Here is a 20,015-nt window from a genome sequence, read left to right as displayed (position 1 = left end):
CTCAGATCGTGACACATGTCACGATCTGATGGATGGCACTTCCTCGCAAAAATAAGATGCACGTTAGATAAGTAATGCAAGAATGTAGAATCATGCCACGTGGCACTAGGCCTGGAACAGGATGGTGATTGTATAGATGGTAGGCCAATCACAAAGTGCCATGTGGTGCTTGGTCAACAAAGGTTTGACCTCAAATTTATAAGCCAAGGGAAAATGTGAAAGTCATAAAAAATATTTTTTCTTTTCTTAGGAAAAAATGCACGTTCAGGAGTTTTTATTTTAAAAAAAGGGGTTTTATCTAAAGTTCTAGATTTAGAAATTTTTAAATTTTTCAAAAATTAAAAAAACATTGAATTGCAAACCTGAACATTTATAACAAAGGGGCATTTTTCAAAATGAGATTCAAAGGGTTTCCTGAAGGCCAGATATGCACTCCAATATACCACCGAAATTGGAAAAGAACGAATTTTTTGATTCTAGAATCAGTTTTTGCACAAGAAGCAGTCTGTTCAAGTTATAGGAGGTTTTGTCCTAGATGTCTAATTTGCAACCGCATTTAGGTGAGGAAGCTCAAAATTGATTTTCAGCAAGGTAATGACCTGAATATGCATAAAAGATGGTAAAAATGCAATTGAGATTAAATTGGGTTATATTCAAATCAGTTGAATCTCAATTTCATCAGTATTTCATTTAGTTCAGATATTTTAGCAAACAAGGGATTTCATCATTTAGCAAGAGATATTTTAGAAGTCAGTTAGAGTGTAATGATGAAATCAAATCAGATCAGGTGGGAAGAAAGAAGAAATAGGTTTTTCAGTTGCTAAAGGATTGAATTTCAAGTGGACATATCAGATCCAGGAATTCACCTTTGTCTATATCTTTCTTTGTTTCTATCATTTGAGGGGTTCCATTTTTTTGTGACTGAGAAACCAGTAGGTTCTAGTTCTTTGGAGAAAACCAGTCACTACTAAGATACTAGGTTTTGGATCCAGTTTTGATGTATTCCCATACTGTGATACCATACATTCTTCAACAATTTCTTCTTGTATGAATAGCAGTAGTGCAGATAATACAGATAGTTTTGAGATGTTAGGTTATTTCATGTTTTGATTTCATGCATTTGGTTGTATTATTTCAAGGAAAGAAATACATATGAACAATAATTTCACTAGTTTCATTCTGGTTCTTGTCTCCTGTCTTAGTAATCTGTAGTCTTATGTGGTCTTGGAACAAAGAGCTGAGATCCATTTGCTTCCCCTTCAGGTTGTATGCCTGATATATTTTGCTGTTGGAACAAAGTCCCAAGTAAATGCTTGATGTGTTTGATAGGGTTACTAGTTATGTTAAGAAGGATATTTTGTGAGAACAAGATCTCAATGAACACTGATGTCTGAATCATAAGGTGATTAGATAGATCAGATGTCTAGGTATACAGAATATGTCCTGATGTCACAAATGTATGTTTTGAATTCATGAAATTGCCCAATGGATTAGGTACTGATCAGTTATAAGATCACTTGTTACATTGCTACATATTTGAGGATTTGTTGAAACTCAACATCAATAATAAAATGCTTTTCCCTTTTCATGTTGAAGAGCTATAATAGAATGCCCTCACTCAGCTTATGAGATTCCTAGATCTACATTTAGCTACTATAGATTGATGTTATTTCATGAATTATTAGGAGAAATAAGGGTTTTATCTGCTTCATGTTAGATTAAGTGTATGCTTTGACAACTGGTACCATATAAAGAATCTATAGGTCTACCCACCTAGGTTTTGCAGAGCCTAAAGAAGAAGAAGGGTCTAGCCTTATACTTGGCCTAGTGTCTAAATGGGCATGTTGAAAATGGGAGTTAGCTGCCCCTAGATGTGTTTTGTTCTCATCAGGATAATTGAAAATTGGTAACATTTTCAAACACCAATAGGTTGAATTAGCCTACGACCACATTGGACCCATTGCATATTGACATCTATCCCTAGGGTTCCTAGGACCCCTAGTCATAGGCTAACTAACAATCTCATTCGACCCATTGCATCATGACATGTGTCCCTTAAGGTCCTAGGACCCCTAAGGACATAGGGTAATTGATTATATAGGTTGAATGGGGTCGTAGGCTAACCTGGCTAATCTATGAGCCCATTCAATGGATTGCATCACAATAGGACCCCTAGGGACATAGGGTAATCGATCATATTGTGATTTAATAAACTGTATAATACTATGTAATATTTCCTAATACTATCTTCAAATACATATTATAGTAGTATACGTAATAATATATATTTAATATAATAATAATAGTAATAATATATAGATAATATTTATTATATTATAGATAATATAAAATTTAATGTAATAATAAATAGTAGTATGATCCTAATATACTATCTAATAATATTTAATATGATATATAATATTATAAAAATATTTTTTTTTATATATAGTATATAATATATAATATAAAAATATAAAATAAAAATATTCAAATAGATTATTATATTTTAAATGTGAAAAAATATTCAATGGGTCCATAGAAACAAGGATGTTCTAATTTTTTAAAGGACTACAATATTAAATATGCAGTTTTCTTGATTCAAGATGGTCTATTATTCAAGGGGCACTAATTGTGCATCCCCAAATTCTTAATGAGGAAAAATATCATAAAAGAGAAACATGTAGGCAACATAAGTCATCATTTTGGCCTAGACAGAACTTTGGAATAGGTAAGTAGGTACCAATTTTGGCCTAAGGTTCAAACTAATGTAAGAAGGTATGTAGAGGCATGCACTATATGTTAGAAGGCCAAGGAAACTTCAACAAATTCTGGTTTGTACCAACCTCTTCCTATACCAACTAGACCTTGGATTAGTTGTAGCATGGATTTTGCTATGGGTTTACCCAGGACACAAAAAGGTTTTGATAGCATATATGTGGTAGTTTCTAGGCTTAGTAAAATGTCTCATTTCATTCCTTGTAAAAGCACTAGCGATGCTACTTATATTGCTAACTTGTTTTCCAAACAAACTATAAGGCTTCATGGATTACCACAGTCCATCATTTCAGATAGGGATGTAAAGTTTCTTGGGCATTTTTGGAGGACATTGTGGAGGAGATTGGGCACAAATATCTATTTTAGTTCTTCGTACCATCCATAAATGGATGGTAAGAATGAAGTGGTCAACAAGTCACTTGGGAACTTGCTAAGATGCCTTACCAAGAAATACGGTGAAAAGTGGGATCAAATACTACCCTAGATTGAGTTTTCCTTTAATGATTTAGTGAATAGGAGCATGAGGAAAAGTCCCTTTCAATTAGTATATGACCACAACCCAAAGGACATATTAGAACTTAGAGATAGTCTACCAGATATACTAGTTAGTGTTTATGGTGAACAATTTTTAGAACACATGAAGGATGTTCATGATCAGGTAAAGAAGGCATTGGAAAAGAGTGCTTTTAAGTACAAAGAAGCCAAAGATAGAGGTAGGAGAGATGTACAACTATAGGTCAATGATTTGGTCTGGGTCTACTTGAAGAAGGAAAGGTTGCCTAAGGGAAAGCACATCAAGTTACTCATGAGGAAATTTGGTCCATGCAGGGTATTAAGAAAGTTGGGCACAAATTCAACCTTGCCTTGGCATCTCACCAACCTTTAACATAGAAGATCTCACAGCTTATAAAGGTGGTGAAGAGGAAAACAAGGAAACACACATGGAGGAGTTTTAAGAGGATGTTGTAGCCCTACCTTCACATGCAAGGAAAGAACTAGAGATGACTTTGGACACTAAAATTATTAAGAAGACCGAGTAGAATGTCTACAAGATGTACTTGGTGAAATGGGCATGTTATCCTAAAGAAGAGGTTGTATGGATGGATGATATGGACATGAAGAAGGATGACACAAGCTTACATGAACTCATCTTAAAGGGAATTGAGATCAATCAACCCCAGGAGTATAGTATAAGAGTACGCTCTAAAACGTTTCCATCCAAGGAATAGGACATCTCAAACTTTCCTTTTCATGTATGCAACTATTAGATATAGTTGACCACGTGACCAATGAAGAGAAAGATACAAATGTTAAACTCATGGAATGGTTAGAGAGAAAATTTCAAGGAAAAGTGAATGAGATGATATCAAGTGGCATAGCACTTGAATAGGTAGAGTTGGCCAAGAAAATAGATAAGGTCAAAGTTGTCCTTGAAATTTTTTTTTCATTGTATAGGAAGTTGTGTGATTTTTCCAATTTCACACAAGAAAAAAATCAGAGAATAATGAGCTTGGAAAGAAATTTGAAAATTTCTAGCATGCAACTACCAAAATATCTAGCTCAAAATGAGAAGCATTTTGCACAATTGCTTCACACTCAAAGGGAGTTAGCTATTCTTATAGTAGAGGAAGCCAATATAAAGGCTAAATTGATACAAATTCAGTCCTCAATCACCCCACATTTAGAAGTCCTCCACAAGGAGCAAGTGTATGCTAAAATAGTTAAAGAAAGATCCAAATCTTTCTACACTTGATGGACTTGTACACCTTGCTACAGAGACTTCCATCCAACACAAGTCACTTGACATTGCTTTGGAGAATTGGGATACAACTCTGAAAACAATAATGGAGGTAAATAGTAATTTTTTGGCTAAGTATGGTATTACTCCTTAGAACCCTTTGACATTAGTGTCAAAAAGGGGGAGATATATGTTTTAAGATAGATATAATATTTTGATGAAGATATAACTAAGGGGGAGAATACTATAAATTTTTGATAGAAAAAAGGGGGCGATAAGTAATAAGACAAAGAGTGAGGGGGAGATACAAAATTTTGACAAGCATATGGAAGATTAGATACAAAATACTGGTACAAAATGTAGGAATAGAACAAAAAGATAGAGCATCAGGCACATTCAACATAGAATTTTGGTTGCAAAGAATGCCAAGGTAGAATCAACTCAAGGAAATTAACAAGGTATTTTGAATAAATTTTGAACAAATTTTGAGATTTTGTGGATAAGGTACTCATAAGGACGGATGAATAAATGTCTAGTTAAATGTTTTTGATACTCATGTCAAAGGGGGAGATTGTTGTTCTTAATAAGTTTTGACATTTGAGTGTCAACGCACTTAATCATTTTCTACATTGAAGCCAAGTACACTATGTATGCTGAGCCAAAGTGTGTGCTAAGTCAAATTTTAAATAGGTACCAAGTGACTTCAGGTGTTGAGTAGTATATAAGTGCCAAGTGATATACAAGTGTCAAGTCACAAGTTGATGTCGAGCAAGTCAGAGTGCTTTATATGTTGAGTAAGCTAGAATCATACATGTGTCAAGAAAGACAGAGTGTAATAGGTTTTGAGCAAGCCAAGATAGTATATGTGCCGAGCATGACTAGTCTAGTATGTGCTGAGTAATAAAGAATCAACATATGAGTTTTTTCCCTCGCAAACTCAGATGTAAACCATTTTTGGAGCTTACATAGAAGGATTTCAAAGGAGAAAAAGGATAAGGATGAATATTTTACATTTCCTATGAAATCATCATGTAGCCAATTAGAAAAATGGAGAAGGCATGCAACCAATGAGGAGAATGCAATGAATGAGTAGGAACTTAAAGATTCAATATGGATCATAGATCCATACCTAATCCTAAGTCTTTACAATCATGAAGAGGAGGATGAAAACCCTATTTGTGTGTGTGGATGAGAATAGTGTATGGGGAGATTATAGATAAATTTAGTGTGAAGTGAGTAAGACTTAGAGAGGAATAGAGCAACAATTATACATCCAATTGATTAGAATAGCACGAGGGATAAGAACAGAGATCAGATCAAGCAAGGGTCACATCAGAGAGAGAAAATCAAGTGCCTGAATCCAACAATTAAAGATTGCATAGTGTCAGGGTGACACTTCATGTAAAGTATTTGTAAAGCCTCTAACAAGGTCACTATTGATATACTGTAAAGCCTTTAACAGGGTAGGCCTTTCACAGGGTAGACCATCATAAGTGGTCAAACATTTATTATTGTAGTGATTTTTGTGGGTATCATCCCCACCCCATTTTTACCTTCTTATTCTTGGAGGGTTTCTAGGTTACCAAATCTAGTGTTATGTGTTATTGCATGTGTTTACTTTATGTTCATTTATATGTTTACATGCATGCAGTTTTCTTTTTAGTGATTTGATTTAAAGGATTAGAAAAGGTTAAAAGTGTGATACTTATAATTCACCCCCCCTCTTAGAAGTACTCTTCCCATTTTGAACATTCCAACAATAGGTATCAAAGTGAAGGTTCTCAGAAGCCTAATAGCTTAGAGAAAAGGTTTGAAGATGGAAATCTTCAAACTTGGGAAGATCACAGACAATCAGGTGATTGATGTGCACCTAGCTCTACACAAAGTAGAAGAAGCCAAAGAAGAATTGATAAAGTCCTTAAAAAGAAGTAAGGAGATAGCCATAGCTAAAAATGACATACACTACAAGGAGATTGATATCACACAATTTTTTTCCAGTGGATATTCCAAAGAATTTGATGCGGCAATAGTAGATTTGATAAGGAAAAATAGATGACAAGAAAAATCTTACCAATAGATTGGAGGAAAAGACAATCAAGTTTGAAAGGATCTCAAACATGTAGCTAGACACCTTAAGTCAAATGATGAATGCTCATCATGAACTAAATATGAAGGACATTGAGATTTCCACCTTCAAGATGCAAAATGAATTGAAAAGAGAGAAGGAGATAGCAAAAAGCTTCAACAAACCCAATGAGGCTATCAAGTATTTTTAGCAACTACTAAAATCACCAAGGGCTAGTAATGATACTTCAGGACTTTGTTACAACAGCATTGAGCAAGGACAATCATCCAAGACTATAGAAAAAAGGAGTAACAAAGGTAAGAACACTAAACCTACTTGTCATTTTTGTGGTAAAAAGGGACATGCCTCTAATGTGTGCAGGAGCATGAATAAGCATCAACATGATAAGCCTACAAATGCAAGATTTTGTCACAAGTGTAAAAGCTAAGGACATCAAGCACATGCATGTAGAACTAAGACCATGAGGACATCAAGATATGAAGGTCATCACTACAACTACAAAAAATATGGACATAGAACATTTGAATGTAGATCAAAGCCTATGTGGACACCTAATCAGTCTACAAGAGGAGATAACCATGTTAATCTCTACAATTTGGATTACAACACTAGGTATAGCTATCACAATTGTTAGAAGTATAGAAACATTCCTAAAAATTGCATAAGGACACATTTTAGGGGGAGTTATAGTAGATGGCTAAGCCAAACTACATGTTTTAGTTGCTTGAAGACTAGACATATCAGCAGGAATTGCCCAACAAAGTCAAAAGCACCCAAGATAGAAGTCAAAAAAAGAAAAGAGAAGGTTGATGTTGAAGAAATAAGAGGAAAAATAAACAAAACTTGGAAGAAGAAAGATGAGTGCGACACATCAAATGAAGAGATCACTTCACCCAAGAGGTCAAGTGATCACACTTCATCCAACTAAGCAAAAGAAAGGTGTATGGGATTGATATACAAAGTTATATCATACATTAGTTTGAAGACAAAGAAGTACTGCAAGGAAGAAATCTACATAAGCAAAGATGCCAAGTCAAAATCTAAAGTTTTTGCAAATGCTGCCGAACTGTCATTAGATGTTGAGTAAAGCTCCAATGGATGTTGAGTTTCTAATAGTGATCGAGCTGATAGTTGAAACCAAGTGAAGTAGAAGTCTAGTGGAGACTGAGTAAATGAAATACATTGCGAGTTGAGTCATATTGAATCCTTTAAGAGATGAGTTTATAGTTGTATGTACGAAGCATTTAATGCTAGGTCTTTGATAGGTATAACATTCAATTTCATTCATTTTCATGCCATTCAAACATAGACCAAAGATGAGAAGAGAAAAGAAGTGATCAGGCAGCAACCTAATAGCCATTTGCATGGATTTCAATAGCAATTCAACACAAGTTCATCAAGTTAAAGGTATTTATCAAGTGTCAAGCTATGCAAAAGTCAAAATTTTAATACATTTAAGCCCTAGTTCAGTAAAATGGCCTTTAGTTCAAGAAACCCTAAAGAAAAGGAAAATCATGAGATTCAGTTAGTTAGCAATGAAGTAAATTAGCTCAAATTTAGGCCAATCCCTAAAGTTGACTATAGAAACGACCCAGCTCATGCATTATCCATCATTCCACCTAAAGTTGTCATGGTTCAAGATGTGAGAAAATGTTATAACTGCATAATTGGCACCATAGGTGATCTTGAAATCTTCCATGCCTATGATAAGTTATGTGATAATGGGATATTGAAAGATGAGTTCCAAATTGTTTAGAAGAAGGGTTTGACAAAAACCCTAGTTTTTTCCTTCGGTGTTTAAGACAAAATAGATTCGCATTTTTTTGAGTCCAATTGATGATGGCTATCTATGGCTAGAGATTAAAGATTACAAAAAGGATAGTGCATAGGGTTATAGGACTCCCAACCCTAGATTGGTCAAAGACCTTGAGAAGTGATAGAAAGGAGGTCATTGAGAAGAATATAGGAGCCAAATGGAACAATAGGGGAATGACCATTGATACTGTAACTAAACCCGTACTTGACTTTTCTATGAGAATAATTTCACACAAATTCTACCAATCCAGTAGACTGAATAGTGTACCTTGCATAGCTATTGATGTAGCTTAGAAGTTGGTAAAGAAATATCATACCTATGATCTTGTAGAACTAATGCTTCATCAAATAAATGAAAATTTGGGAGCTATAAGAAGATCAAAGGGAGCACAATGCAAATTTGGATCAATATTAGTTTGCATATTCTTTTATGTGATGGAAGAATTCCCTTCAATTGGGAAGGTAAATTGAAATTCCAACAAGTCTACATTCACACAAATCAATGAGTTCATTGATCAGATGGGAGATAACTTTGAGGCTCAGATGACTAGTTATTTTGAGGACTTTAAGAAGTCCATAAAGTAGAGAATGAAAATACCAGTCTCATTGGTTGAGCAACATGTCAATGGCATATGCTTCTTGGTTGAAATTTACTACACCTATATTCAAGAAGCAATACCAAGAGTAAGATGGCTAAGGCCATTGGGATATGAGCTTGACATAGATGAAGCCTCAGTAACAATCACAACATTGCTAGTAGAAGAGATAGACAAGAAGGCACCTCACTTTGGAACATATCATGTTATCAAGTCCAAAGTTGAGATAGAATTAAAAATAAAAACTGTTATTAGGAAGAAAGACAAGTTAATGAAGAAGATAAAGAAGCAATTTAGAGCAAACATTGAAGGAGAAGTAGGTGAAGAAGAAGAAGAAGAAGAAGAAGAAGAAGAAGAAGAAGAAGAAGATTAGAGAATCCACCTTGGCTCAAGTAAAGAATAACATGAAGAAGGCTCAAATAAAAAAAGAAAACAAGAAACATAGTGGGAAGTTTGCACCAAAGTATAGAGCCTTTAGCATCCTTCAAAACAAGATTGAGGATGTTGTGAATAAATCCACACAATTGAGTAAAACAATTTATAAGATAACTAATGACAAGGTAGAGGAAGAAAATAAGGCAGAAACTAGTGCCAAAGAGAAGGTAGAGGAAAAGAAAGGCAAGGAAGAAAGAGGAGAGGAAGAGAATGCGGAGAAAGAAGAAGAGGAATAAGCTAAACAATAGCAAGAAGAGGAATAGAATGTGCAAGATACACAAATGCCACCTCCTAGCCCTCATACAACAATCACACCTACAAAAATAGTAATGATCAAGAATGTTCTTGATAATTTAGCTCTAAACATCAATCAATTAACTGTAGAGGATCTCTCCAAGATCCTTCACCAATCCACTCTACAAGCATAGTTATGCACAAACCCTGTATTAGTGAGTGTTGATGAGTTAAAAAAGGTAGTAGTAGCACCACAAAAAGAAAAGGTGAAACCAAAGGAACCAGCTTTCACATATAAAACTACTTGCACTAAGATTTTTCTACTTCCACCACCACCTCCACCAAGTGCAACAGGTGATATTGTTTAGTTGCCAAGTGCATTGCAAAGGAAGTCAGATGAAAAAGAGGATACCTCAAAAGAAAAGGAGCAGGCTAGCACTTAGACATTGGTAGAACTACCAAAGACTGGCACTCCTACAATGACCATTCAGAAGCCGAGCACTGAAGCCATTCCTTTGTGATTATCAACTCTAGACTTGAGTTCAACTAAAGTGGCAAGGGTACTTCACTACGGAGACCCTGAGTTAGATGAAGATATTGTTATACCCTCCTATGATTCCAAGACCATCAAAATGGCACAAATGACTAAAATGCAAACTGCATTAGATATAAAGATGAGGTAGGAAAAACTTAGGAAAGAGTTCAAACATAAGCAAGCACTTCATGAGACCAAGGACATCTTTATAGATGCCTTCAGCTTGTAGTCACTAGATGAAGCAAAGCCAATAATAGAGCAACTATCAGATATAGTTGACCAGGTGACCAATGAAGATCGGGATGCTAATGTTAAACTCATGGAATGGTTAGAGAAAAAAATCAAGGAAAAGTGAATGAGAAGATATCAAGTGGCATAGCACTTGAATAGGTAGAGTTGGCCAAGAAAATTGATAAGGTCAAAGTTTTCCTTGAAAAAAAAAAATTCATTATACAGGAAGCTGTGTGATTTTTCCAATTTCACACAAGAAACAAATCAAAGAATAATGAGCTTGGAAAGAAATTCAAAAATTTATAGCATGTGACTACAAAAGATCCAGCTTAAAGTGAGAAGCATTTTGCACAATCGCTTCACACACAAAGGGAGTTAGCTATTCCTACAATAAAGGAAGCCAATATAAAGACTAAATTGATGCAAATTCAATCCTCAATAAACCCACATTTAGAAGTCCTCCACAAGGAGTAAGTGTATGCTGAAATAGTTTTAAAGAAAGATCCAAATCTTTCTACACATGATGGACTTGTACAACTCACTACATAGACTACTATCCAACACAAGTCACTTGACATTGCTTTGGAGAATTGGGATGCAGCTTTGAAAACAATAATGGAGGTAAATTGTAATTTTTTGGCTAAGTATGGTATTACTCCTTAAAACCCTTTGACATTAGTGTCAAAAAGGGGGAGATATATGTTTTAAGGGAGATACAATATTTTGATGAAGATATAACTAAGGGGGAGAATACTATAAATTTTTGATAGAAATAGGGGGGAGATAAGTAATAAGAAAAAGAGTGAGGGGGAGATACAAAATTTTGGCAAGCATATGGAAGATCAAATATAGAATATTGGTACAAAAAGTAGGAATAGGAACAAAAGACAAAGAGCATCAAGCACATTCAACATGGAGTTTTGGTTGCAAACATTGCCAAGGCACAATCAGCTTAGGGAAAGTAACAAGGTATTTTGAATAAATTTTGAACAAATTTTGAATTTTTTTGGATAAGGTACTCATAAGGATAGATGAATAAATGTCTAGTTAAGCATTTTTGACACTCATGTCAAAGGGGGAGATTGTTGGTCTTAGAAAGTTTTGACATTTGAGTGTCAACACACTTAATCGCTTTCTACATTGAAGTTGAGTACACCATGTATATCGAGCCACTGTGTGTGTCAAGTTAGATTTTCAACAAGTGCCAAGTGATCTTAGATGCCAAGCAGTATATAAGTGCTGAGTGATTTACAGGTGTTGAGTCACAAGTTGATGCCGAACAAGTCAGAGTGCTTCATATGCAAAGTAAGCTAGAATCATACACATTTTGAGCAAGACAAAGTGTAATAGGTGTCAAGAAGGTCAGCAAAGTATATGTGTCAAGCACCAGTAGTCTAGTATGTGCCAAGTAACACAAAATTAGCATATATTTTGTGCCCTCACAAACTCAGATGTAAACCATTTTTGGAGCTGACATAGAAGGATTTCAAAGGAGAAAAAGAATAAGGATGAATCTTTTACATTTCCTATGCAATCAGCATGCAACCAATTAGAAAAATGGAGAAAGCATGCAACCAATGAGGAGAATGCAAGGAATGAGCAGGAACTTAAAGATTCAATATGGATCATAGATCCATACCTAACCCTAAGTCTTCATAATCTTTAAAAGGAGGACAAAAACTCCATTTGTGTGTCTGGATGAGAATAGTGTATGGGTAGATTATAGTGAAATTCACTATGAAGTGAGTAAGACTTCGAAGAACAGAGCAGAAATTATAATAGCACAAGGGATAAGAATAGAGATTAGATCAAGCAAGGGTCACATCAAAGAGAGCAAACCAAGTGCTTGAATCCAGCAATTAAAGATTGCATAGTGTTAGGGTGACACTTCATGTAAAATTTTTGCGAATCCTCTAACTAGGTCACTATTGATATAGTGTAAAGCCTTTAACAAGGTAGGCCTTTCACAAGGAAGACCATCAGAAGTGGTCAAACATTTATTGTTGTAGGGATTTTTGTGTGTATCATTCCCACCCCAATTTTACCTTCTTATTCTTGGAGGGTTTCTGGGTTACCAAATCTGGTGTTATGTGTTATTGCATGTGTTTACTTTATGTTCATTTATATGTTTACATGCATGCAGTTTACTTTTTAATGATTTGATTTAAAAGATTAGAAAAAGGTTAAAAGTGTGATACTTCTGATTCACCCCACCCTCAAAAGTTCTCTTCCCATTTTGAACATTCCAATAGATTCCACCCTAAAGGTTCAAATAAAACCTTGAAGACACATGTTCCTAGTTTGGTCCTTGTAACAAAAAAGGGCATAAAGTTGTGGGAATGGTCTACCTTGTAGATGTTGATCTCATATTAGTTTTGACAATTGAATGTCAACACACTTAAGAAATTTACTTAGTTCATATCAAACTAGTAATGCATGCCAAGTATAATATGGAAAGACAAGACCATGCCAATTTGTAATGAGTGATGAGTCACTCAAGTGTCGAGCAAATAGACCATGCTGATAAATTCAAGTGCTAAGTGAATAATAGATGCCAAGCAGTTTAGGTGCCAAGACAGAAGCAAAATTACAGTGTATGTTGAGCATCAGTAACTACATATGCCAAGTAACATAGATTGGACATTTTTTTTTTAATATGGCACAAACAACTATGCAAACCATTTTTTAGCCGACATAATTATAGATTTTGATTCTTTTGAGATAAGGATGAACCTACATGCAGATTCCCTATGCAATTACATGCAACCAATCAGAAAATGGGAAGGATTAAGTGGAAAAATGGATGAATCTCAACACTAGATTCATACCTAAACCTAAGCCACTTCAATCTTCTTAAGGAGGATGAAGCCCCAAATTTTCAAGAGAAAGAAGAGAGTTGAGAGTATTATGAAGGGGTGAATGATCAAATTGAAGGACCAAACAAGATAGTTTACAGAGTATTCAAGGTGACTTAGTAGAAAAGATGAATTGCAGAATTAGTTAAGTGAAGAACAAAGGATAGAGGATACAACATGTTACATTAGATTGTGAAGGATTAGTTAGAGATTGGATAGGGGTGATCTATTATTAGGCAAGAAAGTACCAACCACAAGATCTATTTTGAGACATTTTGATAGGTGATTTCAATTAAACCTCCTAGGTGGAGTAGTCCTAACAGGATTTACCAAATCCTTTAATAGGGTGACATTCCAAGTGAGTGATCTAGAGTCCTTTAACCGGAAACACTTCTAAGAGGGTGTTGAAATCCTCAAACAAGGTAGAAATTAATAGTCTTTTAAAATCTTTAATGGTGCAGGGCTTTCATTAGGCAGATCATGATTCATGGTCAAATCATTGTAACCTTAATTGGCTACACTTTATTGCTGTAGTAGTAAAGATTTGTGGGTGACATCCCTGCCCCAGTTTTACCTTCTCTTTGAAGGGTTTTTGGGTAATCATATCTAGTGTCAAGTGTGTGTGTTCGATTACTTATATGTTTTAGATGCATTTACTTTACATGTTATTTCAGCATGTTAATGCATGCGATGTATGAAAGGTGAAAGTTTTATGGGTCCAAGTTTAAACTCCTGATTTACCCACCCCCCTTGAAGTTTACCTTTTCCACTTGTAATTCCAAAATTTTTTATCAGAGCCAAGTTCTCAAAAGGAGATGCTTTGCAACTTAGAGGAAAAATCTTGAAATAGATGTCTACAAATTGGGAAAGACCATTGAGAACTAGGAGATTGAGATACATCTTATGCTACATCAACCAAATGAAGCCAGAGATGCTTTGAAGAGTTCCTTGAAGAGAAGGAAAGAAATTTCCATTACAAAGAATGACACATAATACAAAGAGATTGACATCACAAAGCTATTTGAAGATGGTAACTCTAGTGAATTTGATGCAGTAGTTACAAATCTAATGGAGAAGAAAAAAATCCAAGCTAAAGAAATTAGAAATCTCAAGTTGGAGTGATAATCACAAGCTATATTACTATGTGAGGTGATTGAACAAAGGAAGAAAGTCACGAAAGACAAAGCCATGATTGAAGAAGACAAAAGAATTCTGGTGAATAGATTGGGAGAAAAGTCAACAAAGCTATCTAGGATCTCAAATATGTAATTAGATACCTTAAGCCAAAAGATGAATGCTCATCATGAGTTGAATGTCAAGGACATTGAGATAACTACATTGAAGTTGCAGAATGAACAACTGTAGAATGACCTAAAAAGAGAAAAGGAATTTGCTAAAATTTTCAACAAGACAAATGAAGCCATCAAATACTTTGAGCAATTACTAAGATCCCCTAGATCCAATAGAGATACATCAGGATTGGGCTACACAAGCACTGAAGAAGGAGAATCATCCAAAGTTGCTGAAGAAAGGAACAATAGAGGAAAGAATTCTAAAACTACTTGTCACAATTGTGGAAAGAAAGGACATACTACTAATGTGTGTAGGAGCAAGAATACAAATTAGAATGCTAAGCCTAAGGGCATGAATCATTGTCATAAGTGCAACAAACAAACTTAGCGGGCACATGAATGCAGAACCAGAACCACGCATGCACCAAAATTTGAAAGATATCAGTACACCTATCAGAAGTATGGACATAGAGCCTTTGAATGCAGATCCAAGTCCATGTGGTCATCAAATGAGCCAGCAATGGTAAGAAGCTATGGAAACTCTTATGATTGGGATTAAAATACAAGATATAGTTGCCATTATTGTCAAGAATATGGACACATTCCTAAGAATTGTATTAGGAATCACTTTAGTAGTAACTAAAAAAGGTGGTTTAGTCAAACCACATGCTTTAGCTATTTGAATACTAGTTATATTAGTAAATATTGTCTAACTAGGTCAAAAGCACCAAGTTGTAAATTTGATAAAGGAAAAGGCAAGGTAGATGTTGAACACATCAGGAATGATATGAATAAGACATGGAAGAAGAAAGATGGTCGCAACACATCAAATGGAGAAGGGATCACTTCACCCAATGGGTCAAGTTATCACACCTCATCAAACTAAGCAAACAAGAAGTATGCGGGACTAATATTCAAAGTATTATATCATACATCAATTTGAAAAGAAGTTATTACTGAAAGGACTATATTAGCATGAATCAAGATGCAAGATGTTGTTGAAAATTTAAGATTAAACTTTTAAGTTTTCATGTTGGTGCTGAGCATGAAAAGTTTTCAATGGATGCGAAGTGGAATACTAGTTAGTGTTGAGCTGCTAGACTATCTAGTTGATGCTAAGTCTATAGAAGATACCAAGTGATGGTAATATCAATGGATGCCAAATAATTTTGACATTGTGTTGATGTCAAGTTTATAGTTGTACAAGAACTAAGCATTAATTGCAAGGGTTTTTGAAGGGTATATGGTCATTTTTCATTCATTTCTTGTCATTTTGAATTCAAGCAAGATCTAAAAGAGAAAAAGGTGATTCAAAAATTTATTCGAAGTGACTACAAAGATCTCAACAATAATTTCACACTAGTTCTACAAGATTTTAAAAGGTATTTATTCACAAGCCAAGCTACACAGTTTGCATTTATAAAAACCCTATTTTGTCATAATGGTGTGAAGATCAAGAAATGTAGAAAGAAAAGAGGTCTTGAATGTCCAATTAGTTAGTAATGAGGTAAAACAACTAGATTTCAAAGCAATTCTAGATGTTTCTTATAAAAAAGATCACTCAAGCATGCTATCCATGATTCCCCCAAAATTCATTATGGTCCAAGACATCAGAAAATGTTATAACTACAAGATAGGTGGAATATGTGACATGGAGATAAGAGAAGTCTATGAAAGATTGTGTAAAAAAGGTATCTTAAAAGAAGAATTTAAAATTGTTGAAAGGAAGGGTTTGACACATGCCCTAGAAATTCCTATTGTATTCAAAACTAAATATACAAGAATAGTACTGAGTTGAGTTCATGATGGATCACTATGGCTAGAAGGAGGAGCAATAAAGATTTCAAAGAGAATAATCCACAAGACGACTAGTTTCCCAAACCTAGATTGGCCAAAGACTCTGTGGAGTGATTCCAAAGAGGTAATAGAGAAGAATACAGGAACAAAGTGGAACAAACAAGGAATGACAATTAACATTATCATAGATCCACTGGTAAACTTTGTAGTAAGGGTTATTTCTCATAAGTTTTATCAATCCAACAGATTAAATAGTGTACCCTATATTGCAGTAGATGTTGGATACAAAATTGTGAAGAAATATTGTACCTATGATCTAGCTGAGCTTCAATTGCAACAAATACTAGAAAACCTTGGAGTAGTAAGGAAGACTAAGAGTACACAGTGCAAATTTGGATCAATTCTAATTTGCATATTTTTCTATGCACAGAATCATTCCCATCTTTTGGAAAAATAGGATGGAAGACAAATAGGATAGTTGTTTCTTAGATAAATGAGTACATTGAGCAGATGGGTGAGAATTTTGAAACTATCATGAAAAGCTATTTTGAAGACTTTAAGAAGTCAATGGAGCAAAGGATGAGAATGTCTATTTCTCTGGTTGAACGATACTACAATGATATATGTTTTCTTCTAGAAATTGATTACACACATGTACAGGCTGCCACACCTAGAGTAAGATGGCTAAGACCCTTAGGTTTAGAGATCAATGTTGATAAAGCCTCAGTAGCCATTACTACACTTCTAGCTGAGAAAGTTGATAAAACAACCAAAATCTTTGGAAATAATGATGTAATGAAATCAAAGGTAGAAATGGAATTGAATATAGCCTCCACACTAAAAAAAGAAGGACAAATTAGTAAAGAAACTCACGGAAAATTTGGTGAAGGTGCTAAAGAAGAGGAAGAGGAAGAACAAGAACAAACCAAAGAACCTCTTGCATTCACCCACATCATGGGTGAGGACAAAGAAGAAGAGGAAATAGAGGGTCCTAAGGAAGAAGAAGTTGAGGAAGCACCAACACATGATGAACCTAAGAAGAGAAAGGCCAAGGCACAACCTATGGCTAAAGCAAAGAAAGTTGCTAAGCCAAGTCCAGAAAAGCCAATAACACCTACCACAAGAGCCAACACATGAGGCACCACACAAAAGTCTAAAGAGAAAACAAAGTAGAAAGAACAAGGAGGCCAAGAGTAGAAGAAACAAAGAAGGAAATATATTGCTCAACCTGATTCAGATGAGGAAAGAACTAAATTAGATGATCAAATCCAATTTAAAGTGGTAAGTCATACACCACTTTCTAATCTTGAAAATATGTGTGAAAATATTAGAAATAATGCAAATCTTTCTGGTCTTAAGAATGTAAACTTTGATAACTTGGTAAAAGAGGAGAAAAAGTTAGTTGAAGAAGCCCTATACACAATGATGTCCAAATTTAAGAATATGCTATTAGAATTTGCTAATTCAGTACCCAAGCATTTATATGATTTAGTTGAAAAAAAATGACATTATTGTTTAAATTTAGAAAAGTAAATAAAGGAAACTACTTTGGGCCAAGTTATACCAGAACTTGCAAAATGACAAATTGCTAAGGCAAATAAGAAATATGGAGGAAGGTTCACAACAAAGTATAGAGCCTTTAGCATTCTTCAAAAGAACATTGAAGATTTTGTTAAGAAATCCACTCAAATGTGGAAATTAATCTATGAACTAAACATAATGAAACAAGGAGAGAAGGACCACTTTGAGGGTAAAAATGATAATAAAGAAGAGGATGATAGAGATGATAGTAAGGAAGAGAGAAACATAGAGGAGGAGACTGAGAAGATTGTTGGTGTAAATAAGTATTTACTATTTACACTTAAGTTTACTTAGGTTAAAGCATTATTTTATTATTTATTTAGGTGAGACACTTAGAAGTTTGTGTACTCTCATGAGTTCTCATGTTGACAACACAGAAGTATGCAACTCTATTTCAGGACATGGTGTCTACAACACTGGAGTTTGCATCATTCATTGAGTTGTCATGTAGACAACATAGTTATTTGCACTCCTAATTTAGCACATGTTGTCCACACCACTAATTTGCATGATAAATGTAAGAATCCCAAATAGGCTCTACGCTGATCACTGCTTGTTTTCCTAATTTTTGTCTCCGATATGCAACCACGCTGCTGGTTGCTTCCTCCTTGGGCAGCACCTATCAAAAACCACAATATTAAATCTCTGATTCACTGTAGCGCTGTACTGTCATAGCACTGTAGCTGCTGTTATAACCCCTTCCAACCTGTAACAGATTCATCCAAATTCTTTCCTACTAAACACAATATTGACTCCAGAATGAAGTCAACTCACAGGCAAAATTCAAGTGATATTTCACACCCTCAAATTGCATCAACTCTGAAGATTCTATGTTCTCCACAGTCTGAATTCTTCTTAAACTTGTAGAAACCCTTGTTGCCACAACTTCAAGAAATTTCACAAGGCAAAGTTTTTAAGCAATTCTCATAACCTGCTCTTGAAGGAAGACAAGGTTTGTTTATAAGGACTCCTCAACTCCAGAATGAGTCTCCACGCTCAATGTGGGATAAAAGATATAATAATAACATAAAAAATGTTATTACATTAAAACTTAGAAAACCCCTTTTAATTTTTCCATAAGCTTGGACCCACAATTAATTGAAACGATGGCCCCTTTTATGATATCATGACCCTCACTTAAGTTATATATTATAACTTAACAATATAGGCTCAAAACCAATAATGTTTATTTTAACTAAATAAACATTAATATCTCCATTATTACTCAACATTTTTGAATGTCGTTTGGACTGGGAGCTAACATGATAGAACTGCATATGACCATACCCCTTTTCTAAAAATAGCAGGGGTCTATCTTTATAACTCCAAAACTGTTAAAAATAGCCTGACCAAGCCAACTCAAAGGAAAACTCATCATAAACAAACTCTGGCAAACCAGAAGAGTACTCTGCTCTAGTCCTTGGAGGATCTCCACACCAAGGTGACCCTCTATCCAATCTTATTAGCCTACGAGGGTCTCTGATAGGCTAATCACCAGCTAAAGTGATGTCTCTAGCTAGAAGGGGACATCACAGTCCGCCCTCCTTGAAATTGCTTGTCCTCAAGCAATCTCAACTCTGGATGCTGTAAAATCTCCTCACTCTCCCAAGTAGCATCCTCTACTGGCAAATCCTTCCACTTCACCAAATATTCTCGGATGGTACGTTTCCTCAAGTTCCTCTCTCTAAAATCAATGACATCCTCCATTATCAAAACAAGTTTTCCCTCATCATCCAGGGGTGGTAGTACTGTAGAAGGCACAATATGATGCCCTAGCACCTTTTCGAGGCATGACACATGAAAAACATTGTGCACCTTGCTCTCCGCCGGCAAGTCTAACTCATAAGCCACCACTCCCACTTTCCTGATAATCCTAAATGGACCATAGTATCGTGGCTTGAGTTTCTCGGCACCATTCTTCTTGAGAGTGGATTGACGGTAAGGCTGAAACATAAGATACACCATGTCTCCAACCTCAAAAGTCCGCTCAGTCCTCTTCTGATCTGCATACTGCTTTTGCTAATTTTGTGCCTTAGTTAGATTAT

Source organism: Cupressus sempervirens, chromosome 8, assembly GCF_028749045.1.
Source record: "Cupressus sempervirens isolate cs-2001-9-10 chromosome 8, ASM2874904v1, whole genome shotgun sequence".
NCBI lineage: Eukaryota > Viridiplantae > Streptophyta > Pinopsida > Cupressales > Cupressaceae > Cupressus > Cupressus sempervirens.
This window is presented reverse-complemented; position numbering follows the sequence as displayed.